Raw genomic sequence first — 15916 nt, forward strand, 5'->3', positions numbered from 1 at the left:
TGGACTAGATGGCATTTTGACCCCTTTTAAAGCTGTGATTCTATAATAAAGAGAACTGGCAACCAAAAATATGGCCCAATGCAAGATTCACCTGAAGATGCAGGCACAGATTAGTAGTAGGGAAACACTAAATCAGAAACTGCTAAATCAGAAAAGTGCACAGTCTTAAGATGTTTGTAGATCATGCTGAAAGCAGCTGAAGAGAGCCATATAACCCAGTGGTAGAGCACATGCATTGCACAGAAAAGGTCCCAAGTTCATTTTCAGGTAGAGCTAGGACAGGTGCCTGCCTGAAGCCCTGGAGACCCACAGCAGTCACTGCAGCCAATACTGAGCTGGGAGAACCAATGGTCTGAGTCAGTATGTAAGGCAGTTTCCTGTGCTCTTTTCTATGAAATCCACATCACATCACATTTTATTAAACAGTGCAGTCTCTGTGAGTCCCCAGTCCAGCTATTAGGCTTAATGTACATTAAGGTTCCATTAAACATGACACATAACAGTTGCAATCCACACGGCTCCCATCCAAACTGATGTTTACCTGAAGGCCATTGAACGGATTTTGTCAAAACCCAAAGTAATTACACCATAAAAGGTTCGGCTCCCACTCTTGTACCTTTCTCTCTTCCCCAAATAAATATTGCATGAAGATGAAATGCAGGAAGGGCTGTTTATATCCGTCACTTTTTAAAATGTGCTCATGCAATTCTGAGTGCAGTATAAAAGAAGAAGGAAAAAATCCCCACAATGTATTATCCTAAGTCAGAAAACACAGATAAAGCAACGGATAAAACAAGCCAGTATTTGGTTTCTCCTCCAGACAACCAATCCCTTATGTCAGCTTTGGCATGGTAGGCGGGCCGGATATGAGTTAGAGTCCAAAACATCCAAAGGGCACTAGGTTAGTGAAGGCTGCTTAATGGAGTCATCCACAAAACAAACCAAGCAAAAAGGTTTTGGGATTCACTCCTAAAGAAACTGACTCCAGGGTAGCCATGATGAAGATGATGACGATGAACGTAATGTAAGTATTTTTCCTCTAAGGGGATGTACACGGTTCTTCCCCTTCTCAATTTATCCTGTGAGGTAGATCAGTCAGGGAGACTGAGGGCAGGACTACACCACACATTTCCCAACCTTTGGGTCCCCAGATGTGGCTGGACTACAATTCCCATCATTTGGCCATGCTGGCTGGGGCTGATGGGAGTTGTAGTCCAACAACATATGGGAACCCAAAGGTTGGGAAAGGCGAAAGCACATCCAATGCACATTTAAAGCACATGACTTCCCCCAAAGCATCATGGGAACTATAGTTTAGTTCCCACTAGTGCTGGGAATTTTTAGCTCTGTAAAGGGAAAATGGTAGTTCTCAGAATTCTTTGGGGGAAGTCATGTGCTTTAAATGTATATTGCATGTGCTTCAAAAATATGGTGTGGATCTGCCTTTATTAGACTAGTGCAAGGTAGTGCACTGAGTTTCATGGCTGAGCCCTGGATCTCCCAGGTCCTAGTCCAACACTCTACGCACTACATCACACATTCTGAACTTGTGTGTCTTTTAGATACAACCAGAAGCTCCTAAGGTGTTCAGGCGAAAAAGAGGATAGGGCTCCTGCAGTTATGCAGGATAGTTATGCAGAAGACAGGATTTCAGCAGATGTAGCTTCAAGCCCCATCCTCTTTTTTCATCTGGCTACCTTACTTTTTCAAAAAAATGAAGGAGGGAAGCACCCAAAAAGTCTCCAGCCAGAGAGAGGGAGACCCTCAAGGTGCCAAACCAGCAAACAGCAGAGAGTTGAGAATGAGAGATTTTTATTGCAGCCCAGTGCGTTTTGGGTGTTGGCTCAGCCCTTTCTCAAGGGCAATCTTGTGCAAATGACAAGCTGGTATCTCATCAATGTAACAAACTAGAACTAGTTTGTTATATACTGATGAGATACCAGCTTGTTATTTGCTGTTTGCTGGTTTGGCACCTTGAGGGTCTCCCTCTCTTTGGCTGGAGAGTACCTTACTTTTTCACCTGGCTGCTTTATCTTGCATAGACGCCTTCAAAGAAAGTATGTACAAATAAAAGAATATACATTTTAAAAAACCATGATCTGTAAGGATTGTGGCACACAACAGGCTGATCATCACTTCTGGAGACCTCCACCTCTTTGCTTTCTTTGAGTTACCAACCAGCCATAACTTTACAGGTCCTATCAGTGAAACCTGATTGATGTAGCAACAACTTACCAGAGCCCAACGTCCATGGCATGGTCAGTGTCAGAGGTAGGCCCTGTTGGGAAGCTGCCAAAGCCCACATCACACCTGACCCCCAGAACCTCCTGTATCTACCTCTCATCCTCCTTGCTGGGTTGTCCCTGCCTGTTCACCTCTGCCTTCTCTGAGCATTCAAGCAGTAACAAGAGTGCAGCTTCCTTCACATTCCTTGCACTCTCCCTTGGGCAGTTGTGGAAACTGAGGCCAGGCAGAGAGAGCAAATGACGGTGCAAAAGGATCATCAGTGGCTGATGGGGCTGGGGAGGAAGTGTGGCCTGGGGATAGGGATGGGGGTAGAATATCCACTAAATCAGACTTAGTATCGGATGCCAACTGAATTCAACAGTCTGCTATCTTTTCAGACTGGCATTGATTTCTTGCAGCAGGCTGTGGCTGAAATTGGCATGGATTTTTTGCAGTATGTGTGCCATCAACCAAGATGGCAGCAGAGGCTTCAGCCCCTTAAGGAAACCTTGGCCGCCATCATAATTGATGGCAAATCTGTGTGCAGCAAAAAACAATGGAAAGGTGGGTAAAGCAGGGGGATAGCGGGGGATGGCGGTTCGCGGATGTTTCCATGGATCGTGGAAGGAGAGCGGAGGGCCCCCTGTAGCTCCAGGGGCCCTCGGGCCAGTGCCCCACCTGGCCACCCTTTAGAACCAGCCCTGCTGATCGGAACTAGGCAGAGAACCCCATCCCTACCTGGGGAAAGTCCTGGGAGCCAGGTAGAGAGGTCTGGAGGGCCATATTCAGCCCCCAGGAAATTTCCTACCCGATTTAAAGGAACAGTACATGACAAAATGATGTTCTGACAAGTAACCAGTTGCAGGGGAGAGTGGGAGTTGAAAAACTGGTTAGCTGCTGTCAGGCTGCACCCTTAACCTACTAGATTCCTCCAGGATCCACATCAGACAGGTTAGGGCTCAGCCTGCTGTTGCTCCACTTTCTGGCTCCACCATGGAGGAGCACTATGGTTTTAAACTAAAAGTTGGCAACTCCGTCCCCTGTTGGAGGGCATTCAATAGATTGCTACTCTTTTCTCCTGCCAATCATCTGTTGTGTTGCGGGGGGGGGTGGATTGTGGAAAACATGTAGGGGTCCTACAAGTGGTGATGTCCAAATGGATTTCTGGACTCAGTGTTTATATTTTAAATAAAATCTATGTTATGCCAGGAAGCTCAAAACCATTTGTTACTTTATTTAAGCTTGCTGTGACAACTATTCAAAATGTGTTAACTGAGCATTTGGAGGAGGGAACAGGAGCATGTCCACTGGCCCTGCCCAGGGCCAACCCTACCATTAGGCAGAGTGAGACAGCTGCCTCAGGCAGCAGATGCTAGGGCGCAGTGGCAGTGAGGAGTTGGAGGACAGAGCTGTGTGTGCTGCACACAGCTTTCTCTGCATCCCTAAGCTAGTCTCTTGCCCACATGCATGATGGTGGCAGATGCTGCCCCATTGTCAGAGTTCAACTGCCAGTCCATTTTTCATCTGTTCATAGAATCGGGGGGAGGTGCCATCTTATCCTTTGCCTCAGGAAGCAAAATGTCTTGGGCCAGCCTTGCCCCCCAATCCTCGCACATTCAGCGGAAGGTGTGAATGGAGTGCTATGGACAATCAGGGATCCTTCATACACAATCATGCTATTTATGCACAGTCACGGAACAGCCTATGTGTTTTCTATTGTGCATGCCTGGAGCTCTGTTCATATCTTCCTCTAAATGTCAGAGGTTGTGAGCAGGGCCAGCAGGCACAATCCTTGCTCCCCCTGCCCATGTGTTCAGCGGGAATAATTTTGAACGTGGAATATGGTTTCTGAGAAAACTCTGACAGCAAGATTCTACTTCATGGGTTGCTGCATATGATAAAGAACAAAAAAGAAATAAATAAAAAGAAACCCCTGGCCTGTTTTAATACATATGCTTATTTTGAGCGCAGAAACATTCACGTTTTAAAGAAAAGTAACTCAGCCTTAGAAGATTTCACACTGTTTTGTTAATGTCGGTTAATCTAGCCTCAGAGAATGCTGAATGTTTGAACATCTCTCAAAACAATGCTTTAAAGTGCATTTTGCTCCCCCTTCTCATTAAAAAAAAAAAAGCAAGTATCTCTTTTGAAGACGAATTCTCAGCTAGCATGTCGCTTTTACTTTTAAACAGAGAAGGGAGAGATTTTCTTTGCCAAAGCTTTGGCTTCAGTCCATCCTTGTCTATCAGCCTTTCCAGAACTCTCTCTTCTTTTTGAAGGCGTTTAAATAAAATGTTAAGCTTTAGTCTTTACCTGGCCCTTCAAACTGAAGTGGGAAGGTTTTTCAGCAAGCAAAACAAAACACTGCTGACAAAATAAAACCAAGGCAACTGGCAACAGTAGAGAAATCAGGTCTTCAAAGGCCTGGCTCAAGCCACAAGGCTGTTTGCGTTACTGGAGATCTCCTAGCAAGTAACATATTGGCACAGAGAGTCTTTGTGCAGTCAGGCTATTGAAAGGTGAGAGCTGCAAAATGCTCTTGAGACATGCCTGTACTTCAGGGGTGGGGAACCTCAGGCCTAGGGGCTGAACGTGCTTCTCCGGGCCTTTCTATCTGGTCCTTGGGATTCTGCCCAGGAGTATCCCCTCCCCCATGCCACACTCCTCACTGACCCCTCCCCTTCTCTGTCCCTTCCTCTAGTGATTTTACCTGGCTGCAACGTGCCCTTTAACAGCGATAATACCTCTTTGTTGCCTGTATGGAGAGTAGTGTGTGTCTGGCCACATCCACCAGCCCATGGAAGATTGCCCAAGGGAATGTACCCCTTGAGTTGGAAAGGGTTCTCCACCCCTGCTGAAATTAATCAGGAACAATGTTTGAATTTGTGCTAGGAATAAGCAACTAGCACCCAGTCTAGCATTCAAGGCGTCCCATCTAGTACCTGCCTTCCCTTGCCTTTCAAGGAGGGGGGCACACAGGACCCCCAAGCCAATCCAGGTCCCCCCTTGCATGCAGGAGCTCTCCATGTATACATCTGTACAGACAGAGAACTCTTTCTGATTAATGTTAAACAGATATTTGTGGCAGAATTGCACTGCAATGGCACAGGCATTCAATGGAAGAAACTGTTCACACCCCCATTCCACTATGCATCTCCTTACTTATGCTATGATGTAAGTACAATGGACTAGCCAATGTAGCGTAGTGGTTAGAGTGTCGGACTGGGACCCGGAAGATCAGGGTTCAAATCCCCACTCAGCCATGAAGCTCACTGCATCAGTTTGGGCCAGTCAAAATCTCTCAGCCTAACCTACCTCACAGGGTTGTTGTGAGGATAAAATGGGGAGGGGGAGAATCATGTATGCCACATCGAACTCCTCGGAGGTAATGTGAGATATAAAGGTAAGAAATCATAATAATAAGTAATAATGATCGCATGTATGCTTGTTGTTCTCATGTAGAGGGGAAGCCAGTTCAAGATGGCAAGCCCTACCTCTCCCCATGCATACTTAGGTTTAGCTGAGAGTGTTTAGCTTGGAGAAGAGAAGATGTGGAGGGCCTTGTCAAGAAAACCTGTTTTGACCTGAAAACATGGTTCTGCCATGAAGGATTCTGGGGAAAATCTTGTGTGAGCCTGACAGGTAAAATCTGGGCTGAGAAAGAATGTGCAGAAAAGAAGCCTTTATTTTACAAGCTTCTTTGATTATTTGGCTGTGTGAGATCATTCTTGCACCTGTGTTATCTCTGATATGAGTGTTCCTCAAGGCCTTTATTTTCCCTCCTATTTGGATTCACATGCTTGAGTGGCAAGACTCTCACATGCACTCTAGGCTCAGAAAGTTCCATTCAAATTGCCCCTCTGATTGGTCAAGGCCTGCCCCAGGTCTAGCAAGTTCCAAGGATTTATCTCTTTGATTGGTCTCAGTATGCCTGGGTCTAGAATGTTCTGTCCATTTGCCCCTTTGATTGGCTACAGAAATCTGCCTTGGTGATGCTAGGCTTTCCTTATAAAAGTGTTTTGAAATCCTGTGTTCATTGCCCCATTTTTTGACCCTGATGTTGCATGTTTCTAATGGGGTCAAGTATTCTCTGCTGTTCTGAACTCTGTCAGTATATTTAGATTTAGGAAGAGATAGACTTTGTTATTTTGTCCTGTCGTATTTTGATGTTTGTACCCATACCTCATGAGTGATCTGGGTTTAAGGAATTTGATGCTGCTCTTTTTATGTATTTGCTTATTTTGATGCACTTATATATGTTCTTTATACACTTTTAAAATTATTAATAAAGATACATCATACTTACTTTGGTGTGTGTTCTTCCAGTAAAGCCCAGGTCTAAGTCCAGCACCTTGGCCCCTTTTGGTTACAAGCTACCGAATAACCTTTTTGGCTTAAGGCTCCAGGGGCAGAGAGCATGGCTTTAGCTCTTGTACATGAAAGGTTGTCACATACAGGAGGGCCGGGATCTCTTCTCGATCATCCCAGAGTGCAGGGGCATGGAATAATGGACTCAAGTTGCAGGAAGCCAGAGTTTGACTGGACATCAGGAAAACCTAATTGTTAGAGCCATACGACAATGGAACCAATTATTAGAGAGATAGTGGGCTCTCTGACACTGGAGGCATTCAAGAGGCAGCTGGACAGCCATCTGTCGGGAATGCTTTGATTTGGATTCCTGCATTGAGCAGGGGGTTGGACTCGATGGCCTTACAGGCCCCTTCCAACTCTACTATTCTATGATTCTATGATCCTTGGAATTCCAGGCAAGTCTTCTTATTTGGAGGCTTGGCTTGGGTTTTTCCCTTTGATGGCAATATGACTACCTGGCAGGGTTGGCTTTTGAGTTTTTTTACCAGCTCTGGCTGGATTGGCACCTGAGGGGTACTTTACAGGAGCTAGGGTCTTCAGAGGCTGAGACCCAGTGACCTTAACAGACCTGACAGCACTGCAGATACCTGAAGGGCTGTTACATAGAAGAGGGCAAAGACTTGTTCTCAGCTGCTGACCCAGAGGACAGGACTAAATTGAATGGGCTTCAGTTACAGGAGACTAGAATTTAGCTGAGCACAAGGACAAACATCTTGACAAGTAAGAGCAGTGCAACAATGAAAACAAGTAGCTAGAGGAGCGGTAGCTTCTCCCTTGATGGAGGTCTTCAATCAGAGGATGGAAAGCCAACTGTTGGGATGCTCTAACTCAGAGATGGAGAACTTGTGGCCCTGCCGATGTTGTTGGACTGCAACTCCTATTATTCCTGACCATTGGCCAGTCTGGCTGGGGCTGCTGGGAACTGAAGTCTAACAACATATGGAAGACCACCATTTTCCCCATTGCTGCTCTAGCTCTAGCAGGGGGTTGGATTAGATGCCTTACAAGGCCCCCTCCCAACTCAATGATACTAGGATGCCAATACTGGTCAGGTCTTCCTGTGTCACTCTGGATCTTCAATTTCCTTTGCCCATCCTTCACCTTTCTGGAACATTAGAGCAGGAACAGGGGAAGATGCATACAAGACCTAAGATACAATGGTAAAATCAGTCCTCCACCCCAGTATTTCATTCTCTCCTTTTTATCGGCTTTTCTTTCTGCTTGCCTGCCTGCCTGCCTATGTATTCACCTGTCCAGGCTTAAGCAAAAGGATTTATCTTCTAGTTGTCACATGAAGTCTTATGGAAATATCATTCAAAACCTTTTGCTGGGACATAAACTGCAGGCTAAAATGTCACCGCATTTTATTACACAATCTAAACTTAATTGCAAATAAGATGATGCACTCATAAAAAATGATGTAATACTTCTATTAAATCCTGCATCTGCTAATTATTCACAAGAGGACATAAGAACATAAGAAGAGCCTGCTGGATCAGGCCAGTGGCCCATCTAGTCCAGCATCCTGTTCTCACAGTGGCCAACCAGGTGCCTGGGGGAAGCCCGCAAGCAGGACCCGAGTGCAAGAACACTCTCCCCTCCTGAGGCTTCCGGCAACTGATTTTCAGAAGCATGCTGCCTCTGACTAGGGTGGCACAGCACAGCCATCATGGCTAGTAGCCATTGATAGCCCTGTCTGCCATGAATTTGTCTAATCTTCTTTTAAAGCCATCCAAGCCGGTGGCCATTACAGCATCTTGTGGGAGCAAATTCCATAGTTTAACTATGCGCTGAGTAAAGAAGTACTTCCTTTTGTCTGTCCTGAATCTTCCAACATTCAGCTTCTTTGAATGTCCACGAGTTCTAGTATTATGAGAGAGGGAGAAAAACTGGGCTAAACAGTGTTCATTTGGAAAACAAACATGGTAGCCGATACCAGAGCAGGAACCCTTCCAAAGAAAGGAAGAGGGACCACTCTTACTGTTGCCAAGAACATCACAAGCATTGCTCAAATAGCAAAGGCTGAATCAATCTCATTAGCTCAGCTTTACACAGGGTCACAGCAGTGGTGCTTATGTTGTTTGCAGAGTGCTTATGTCCTGTAGCTAAGGATGGGGGATAAATGTGATTCACTTCACCTCATTTGCACTTTGCAAAACAATATGAGAACCCAAACACAGCCATCCTTTGAAATGTGCACTTCTTCAAAGTTTGCAATTAAACTCTCCAGGCAAGTAATGTGTACAAAAATGCATATACTGGAGAACATGCATATGGGCTCCTACTGGGAGGAAGGGCGGGATATAAATCTAATAAATAAATAATAAAATAATAAAGTGTGCATTAAAAAAGGCAGATATTCATGAAAATAACATGCAAAACTGTATTCTATTAGCGGAAATGGCATGGCAAAAATGTGTTTGTTGTTGTTATGTGCCTTCAAGTCGATTATGACTTATGGCGACCCTATGAATCAGTGACCTCCAAGAGCATCTGTCATGAACCACCCTGTTCAGATCTTGTAAGTTCAGGTCTGTGGCTTCCTTTATGGAATCAATCCATCTCTTCTTTGGCAAAAATGTATATATTAGACAAAATCACATATAAATGTGCATATAATGAGAAAATCACACTAAAATGCTGGGGAATGATCATGAGGACTTCTTTTTTAAAAAATTGCAAGGTTATGTAGACATTGGGCTGTGCATAATTATTTTTTTTTTAAAAAGAACCCCTCCTCTATAAAGCTGTTGAGTGGAGGGGTTGATCCTGTGCCAGTGATGCCCCAGGCACCTGGTTGGCCTCTGTGAGAACAGGATGCTGGACTAGATGGGCCACTGGCCTGATCCAGCAGGCTCTTCTTATTTTCTTATGTTCTCAGGAAGTGACCCTGCAAAGTCACTGGGGGATCAATCCTCGGGGGGGGGGCTGGGAGACATCCGGCAGGCAGGCACTACCTTCTCCCGGAAGACACAGCCAGCAATCTGAGGTAGGTCTTGGCCTTTTTGCTGGGTCCTCCCACCCTGCCTGGCTCTCTTTCTTGCCTCATGCCCTGCCCCCTGACAGCCACAGATTGCTCTAGGTCATCCAGTCCAACCCATACAATCCGTGGCTGTCTGAACCTGACTCCTCCAATGCCTGAGTCCCTCAAAATAGGCCGGAGCCTAAGCCAAATGTGGTGTACAGCCCTGATGGAAATGTGGAGAACAGAAGTTAAGATTGGAAAAATGAGAAACCAAGAGAAGCCGAAACTGATAGATTCACCCATCCTTACTTATGGCTAGTTCATTTGGGGACAGATACCTTCCCAAGTGTACAACAAATGTTTGGAATGGGCCTATTTTGAGCAGAGTAAAGTGGACCTAACAAAGGTATTACCCAACCATGGATTTTAGATTTGTTCAAAATAGCCCCTTCTTCTTCCTGGTAATAGTGACACTGTCATGCAGCCAATCAGATTTGACTACTAGGAAGAAGAAAGGCTCTTTTTATCAAACAAGAAATATGCAAAACTTGCAGGTAATTGGTGCTGCAAAGACCTGCCAAACTGCACCCAAAGTGGTTTTGAAGCTGTTTCAGGGAACATTTTGGGGCCACTTTTAGGAATGCCCACTAGAGAACAATTGATACATCCCTAATTAAAACAGCACTGTGCTAATTAATTAATTAAATATTCATCTGCTGCTCCTGCATCCGCTGCACCTGCATCTAATACGTATTTACCCAATACCTTCATTAACAGGCTATTCCAAGATCAACCTGCAAGAAATGTATAGATTTATTCTGCTATGTTTAAGCACTTTTGCTCACTGAATTAATAATCTCCAATAGATTTGCCAGGCTGGGTTTTACAAAGCAGTTATTGCATGAGAATTAATAAGGGGTTTATAATCTATACAAGAGTGAGAGCGACTGTTAATAAACCTCCACAAATAAAGCTGGTCTCACTTTTAATGTCAGAAAGATTGACAGACTGGAAGTCACAGAATGATGGATTTTAATGTCGGGGCCCAGCATCAAGTCGCTCAGAAAGGAATTTAATTTACTCTCCAAATTTGGGGCCACAGCTGAATGCAGGCAGTACAGGTGAGTCAATTGTGCACAGCCCCCAGAGCTCAGGTGGGCAAAATGCAGAGGGACGTGATTTAGGATTGCATTCTCCAGAGCAAATCTGAATACAAAATCTTATCCTTGGTCTGAAAAACCCTGGGCAGATCTCTTTGGCAGGGAACAACATTTTCTCCCTCCTTGCTTCTGAGAGACTGGCTAAAAGTTACACTCAAGAACTGACCGTTAAGAAGTCTGGATGCTCCCTTCTTCCTGTCTAACAAAGCTAAAGGAGAATTTTTTGTCAGGCTGTGGAGAAAAGAGCTGACACTAGCTGGATCTCTGGCTTTTTTTTCCTCGTGTTGTCTCTCATTCTCTCACTCAGCAAATGTCCCCTGCTGTTCCTTCTCCTACCTGCTAGAGCAGGGATAGTCAACACAGTGCCCTCCAGATGCTGGTGAACTGCAACTCCCATTAGCCCTGCCAACAACATCTGGAGGACACCACACTAGCTTACCCCTGTGCTTGAGAGATTTGCTGAGTGTGGTCACTAGAGATCACAAATGGAAAAGCCCCGCCCCAGCTCCAGCCCCTCCTTCTCTCTTAATGTGAATTCAGGGTGATCAGGAATGCCCCACCCATTCAGTAAAATGAGGCAATTACCTTATGTGGCAGCAGCAGCAAATTAGCATCTCCTGGGCCACCCCTCACTTGTCCGCCAGCCAGCCACCTCTACTGCCACGCACCCAGATCTTGCAGGGATCTCCAGATCACTTGCTCCCTCACCATGCCTCAGTCTGGGGAAGGGGATCCTTCCTCAGAGTGAGTCCTTGGCGGGATTGCCACAGAGAGTGCTTGCATTGCTGCCGCTTTTCCAGAATGGCTATAGTTTTTATTTGTTTTAATCACTTAAGAGTTTAAAGTTACTTTAGTAATCAGTTTTAAAGTTGAGCATCACAACATTTGCAAGCAAGTCGGGGGAGAGGAGAGGAAGCGGCGACAAGATGGAGGGGTGACAGTAATGCCGTGTCTTTCACCAGGCAATCCCTCACTTTTCTCAGGAAGCAGACTTCACAGCTCTGAGCAGCCAGAGCCTGGCTTCATTTCAAGTGGCATGTGGACTATAGTGAGGGTGTCAACATATCTGAGACAGCCACATTTGAAGATGAGGTGCCCAAACAAACCGTCTGGACTTTCCTTGTACAATTCTGGAGGATCCTTTACAGCCAGTGTGGTGAAGTGGTTAGAGCAGGGTTAGGAAACCTCACCCTTGGGATCCGAATCTGGCCCTCTAGGTCTCACTTTCTGGCCCTTAAAACTCTCCCCAGGCCATATCCCTCACTTCACATTCTGAGTGTTATGCCTGGCTGGAACGTGCTGAACTTTGATACAGCTTCTTGATTGTCTAGGTGGAGAATAGAGAGGTGGAGGTGGAGAAACTCACCTGCAACACGAAAGGTATTGATCACTCTGGTGGGCTTTCCCTCCACTCCTTTCAGAGGAAATGTTCCTGGAATTACATGATGGGAGCAGAAGTTCTTTGATCTACTGTATACTTTGCATGCATTGTTCCTACCAAGATTCCTGGTAGCCATTATTGTCTAATTATTTCTGACATCGTGCAAATGTTTGTAAACATCTACAGAGAAATGGAAAAGACACCCACACAGTTCTTCCTCCCTTTGGCAACAAAGGAATATGGTGGTCTTTGTAGGTGACAAAAATATTTCTCATTTCAGTCTTTTTATCTTTTAAGTAAATGCTGATGTTATCAAACCTAGTGAATGAACACAATGCAGCATCAATACGCAAGTCTATGGGTTGCTCCAAATACTAGTCAGAGTAGATCAATTGAAATTAATGAACCTAAATTAGTCATGAGAGCCAGTGTGGTGTAGTGGTTAAGGTGTTGGACTAGGACCTGGGAGCCCAGGGTTTGAATCCCCACACAGCCATGAAGCTCACTGGGTGACCTTGGGCCAGTCGCTGCCTCTCAGCCTCAGAGGAAGGCAATGGTAAACCATTGAATACCGCTTACTGTGAAAACCCTACTCATAGGGTCACCGTAAGTCGGAATCGACTTGAAGGCAGTCCAAGGAAGGGTCGCCATAAGTAGGAATCGACTTGAAGGCAGTACATTTACATTTTTTAAATTAGTCATGTCCATTAACTTCAGTGGGTCTACTCTGAATATGACTAATGCTGGATACAATCCTATTGTTTCATAGTAGACCTATTTGACTTTAATAAGAAGACTTTTGTATAAGTGATGTCCATCTGGCACCTTTGTTGACATCTTTTCGGCGCCAGGTAAAGACTTATCTTTTTTTCCCAGGCATTTGATAGACTGAGATGATGTTTTGCTGCCAAGCTTTCTGGGGCTGTTAAGGGGGTTTCTTATTCTGTTTTTGTGGTATTATGTATTTATGCTTTTAATGTCTTGTATGTCACTTGGAAACCTACAACAATATAAGTACCTGTATATTCTGTTTTTAAAAGAACAAGAAATGAGTGGATTGTTTGTCCTGAGCCTCTGAAGATTTATTATTATTGTTATAGGTTAGATCCATAGATCTATATTCAACTAAGTCCTACTCAGAGACAACCCGTTGAAATTAATGAGCCTAAGTTAATCATGTCCATTAGCTTCAAAGGGCCTGCTCTGAGTAGGACTCACTAGAATACCACCCAGAGTTTGCTTCTACAAGCTCTCAAATCTCTTGAACAGAGGTCTATTGAGGACACTCCTAGAGCTGGAAAGAGGGGAAACTACTTTTACTGATTTCTCCTTCCCTTTACAGCTCCCAGTGACACTTCCAATTCTGTTTTGTGGGGTTCATCAATCCTCCAGAGCAGATTTTCACAAGGCATAGCTGGCTGCAGCGGGGAGGGGAAGTGATTAAAAATGCCTCTTCCACTGTTCCATTGGTGGGATTCCTCCATGGATCAGAAGCCTTCTGCAGATAGAAGGAGCCCTCCCGTTCCCAGGGAGCAAAGTGTGAATTCAGTATAATGTATAAATAATAGATTATACTTTTTACATATTTAACAGTGGTTGCATCTGATCCTGTAAGTAGGATGTACCACAGGATGTATCACAACAGTTTACCTGTTGTCTCTGCATGTGTGAGTGAACTATTCCAACAGAACAAATACAATATGAAAGAGTTTAATATCTTCTTAAGGACACCAGTATGGCCAACTGATACACAAAAGCACTAAAATAGGGCAACAGATTCTGTAAGGGGCAGGAGGTCTGAGAACTCCAGAGAAAAGAACAAAGAAGTTCCATAGCTCATGTGAAACTTCTCAGAACACTGTGAAGGAATATAAACAACTAGTATCTCCAACTTGCCCCAGAGTGCATCATCTAAACTGCGGTAGTAAGTGACCCACTCAGTTTCCCAAGGTCACCAACTAAGCATCATGATTCAGGAGGGATCAAAGCCCAGATCTCCATTGTCTAAGCCTTAGACTTTACAGCCCTGCCTTTAAGTCTTCATATTCTTATACTTGCATATTGCACTGGCAAAGTGGTTCTGAAGGAAACAATAGACAGACTGACAGATGCTTAGGGTGACAGACAGACAACTTTTTCTGTTATAGTACTCACCGGTAGGGAGTATTGTCACCTCTCTTTTTTTACTGCCCATGTCAGCCATTTTGTGCTGGCACCCACAGCACTTTTATCAAGATAGGAGTGTCAGCACTAGGGATGAGATCCACTTGTGGTAGCTGATCTGACCCAAATCTGTCCCATGTCTGCTCCTTTCCCCCAACTTCTTCCTTTGTCTGATTTGATTCTCCTGCATAACATAACATTTTAAGGGTTAATACTACAGAGATTAAAAGGCAAGCCTAGAGAGCCTCTTCAACTTTTCTAGGCCTGCCAATTAATCTCTGTAGTAAAAACCCTTCAAATGCCTTCCACCATGACCTTCAGGATCCACATATCCAAGTGGCTGCAGGAAAAGGAGGAGAAGGAGAAGGCACACTCCATCACACAATCTGATAATGGATCCTCAGTCTGCAGTCTGAGAATGGAGGAGGAGGTGGGAGAGGAGGTGCCCCACAGGCGGAAGGAAAGAGTAGTATGGCCACTGTGGCTTTTCTGAGCTGGGCTAGATTGCAGAGAAGAAGGAAGAGGTAGTATCCTTTTGCAGGGCAAGCAGGAGTCGCTCAGTGGCAGCAGTAGTGAGGTTCCAGAGCCATGGCAGGAGTGCCCCCAATGCGCTAGCAGGTCTGCAGGCAGAGTTTTGGCAGACTCAGTGGGCCTGGGTAGGAAAGAGAAGTATGCCTGGTGGCACAGTCTGCTGTTCAGCAAACCCAGTGTCAGTGAAAATACACAGGTCACAGCAAGCATACTCACTTCACATGTATGCAAACTGTTGAAAACTCCAGTTAGAAATCCTAAATAAGCAAAATTCTTGCCCATCCCTAATCAGCACCTAATGTTTTACCAAAAACAAAAAAGCACTGGATGGATAAATAGATAGGATAGACAAAGACAGAGAAAGACAGATAGATGTAGGTAGGAGGAAAGGCAGGATAGAAATTTCATAAATAATCTAATTTAAAACAAGGAACATTTCAGCAGATAATATTAGATTTTCCAGTTCTTTCACCCCATTTCCTGCCACCTTGTGCCAAACTCACCAAATTAACACATCATGGGAAATATAAAGCAAATTCTGGTGCCTGTGACTAGATAGATATACAGTAGGTATAGATATGGATGACTTTTGGCGTTATGATATGACTTTTATGCTTTGTCTAGCAAAAGCAAGCCATTTCAAGAGACACATGGACATAACACAGTGATACTTAACAGGGGCACCTGGAATTAACTCTGCCAGGCAAGGACTGGTGTGTCTAGAGCAAAAAGGATCAAAGCTTATCATCATTCAGCACAAAAGCAGCCTTGCAGCCACTTGTATGCTATGAACTGTTGAGACTTTAAAAGAAGAACTTCCCTAGCAGGACAGGGCAGAAATGTGGAGGAACCAAATATAAGACTGGAAAAATGAGAAGCTGAGAGGACCGAAATTGACAGATCCTTCCACCCACAGAGGAACTGCAGAATCACTCTCTCAAGGCGGATATCACTGCAGGCTACCTGGAGGAACCTGGGGCAGGGAAGGGGGGCAGCAAGGTCAGGGTTTGTGGGTGCACTGGCGGGAGCACTAGATAGTCTTTACTGGTGAATCTGCACAGCCCCACTCCAACCCCATCCAGGTAAGGAGCAGCATCACTGGCAGGGCACCCCTACAAG

The sequence above is a fragment of the Rhineura floridana genome, chromosome 6 (assembly GCF_030035675.1).
Source record: "Rhineura floridana isolate rRhiFlo1 chromosome 6, rRhiFlo1.hap2, whole genome shotgun sequence".
NCBI lineage: Eukaryota > Metazoa > Chordata > Lepidosauria > Squamata > Rhineuridae > Rhineura > Rhineura floridana.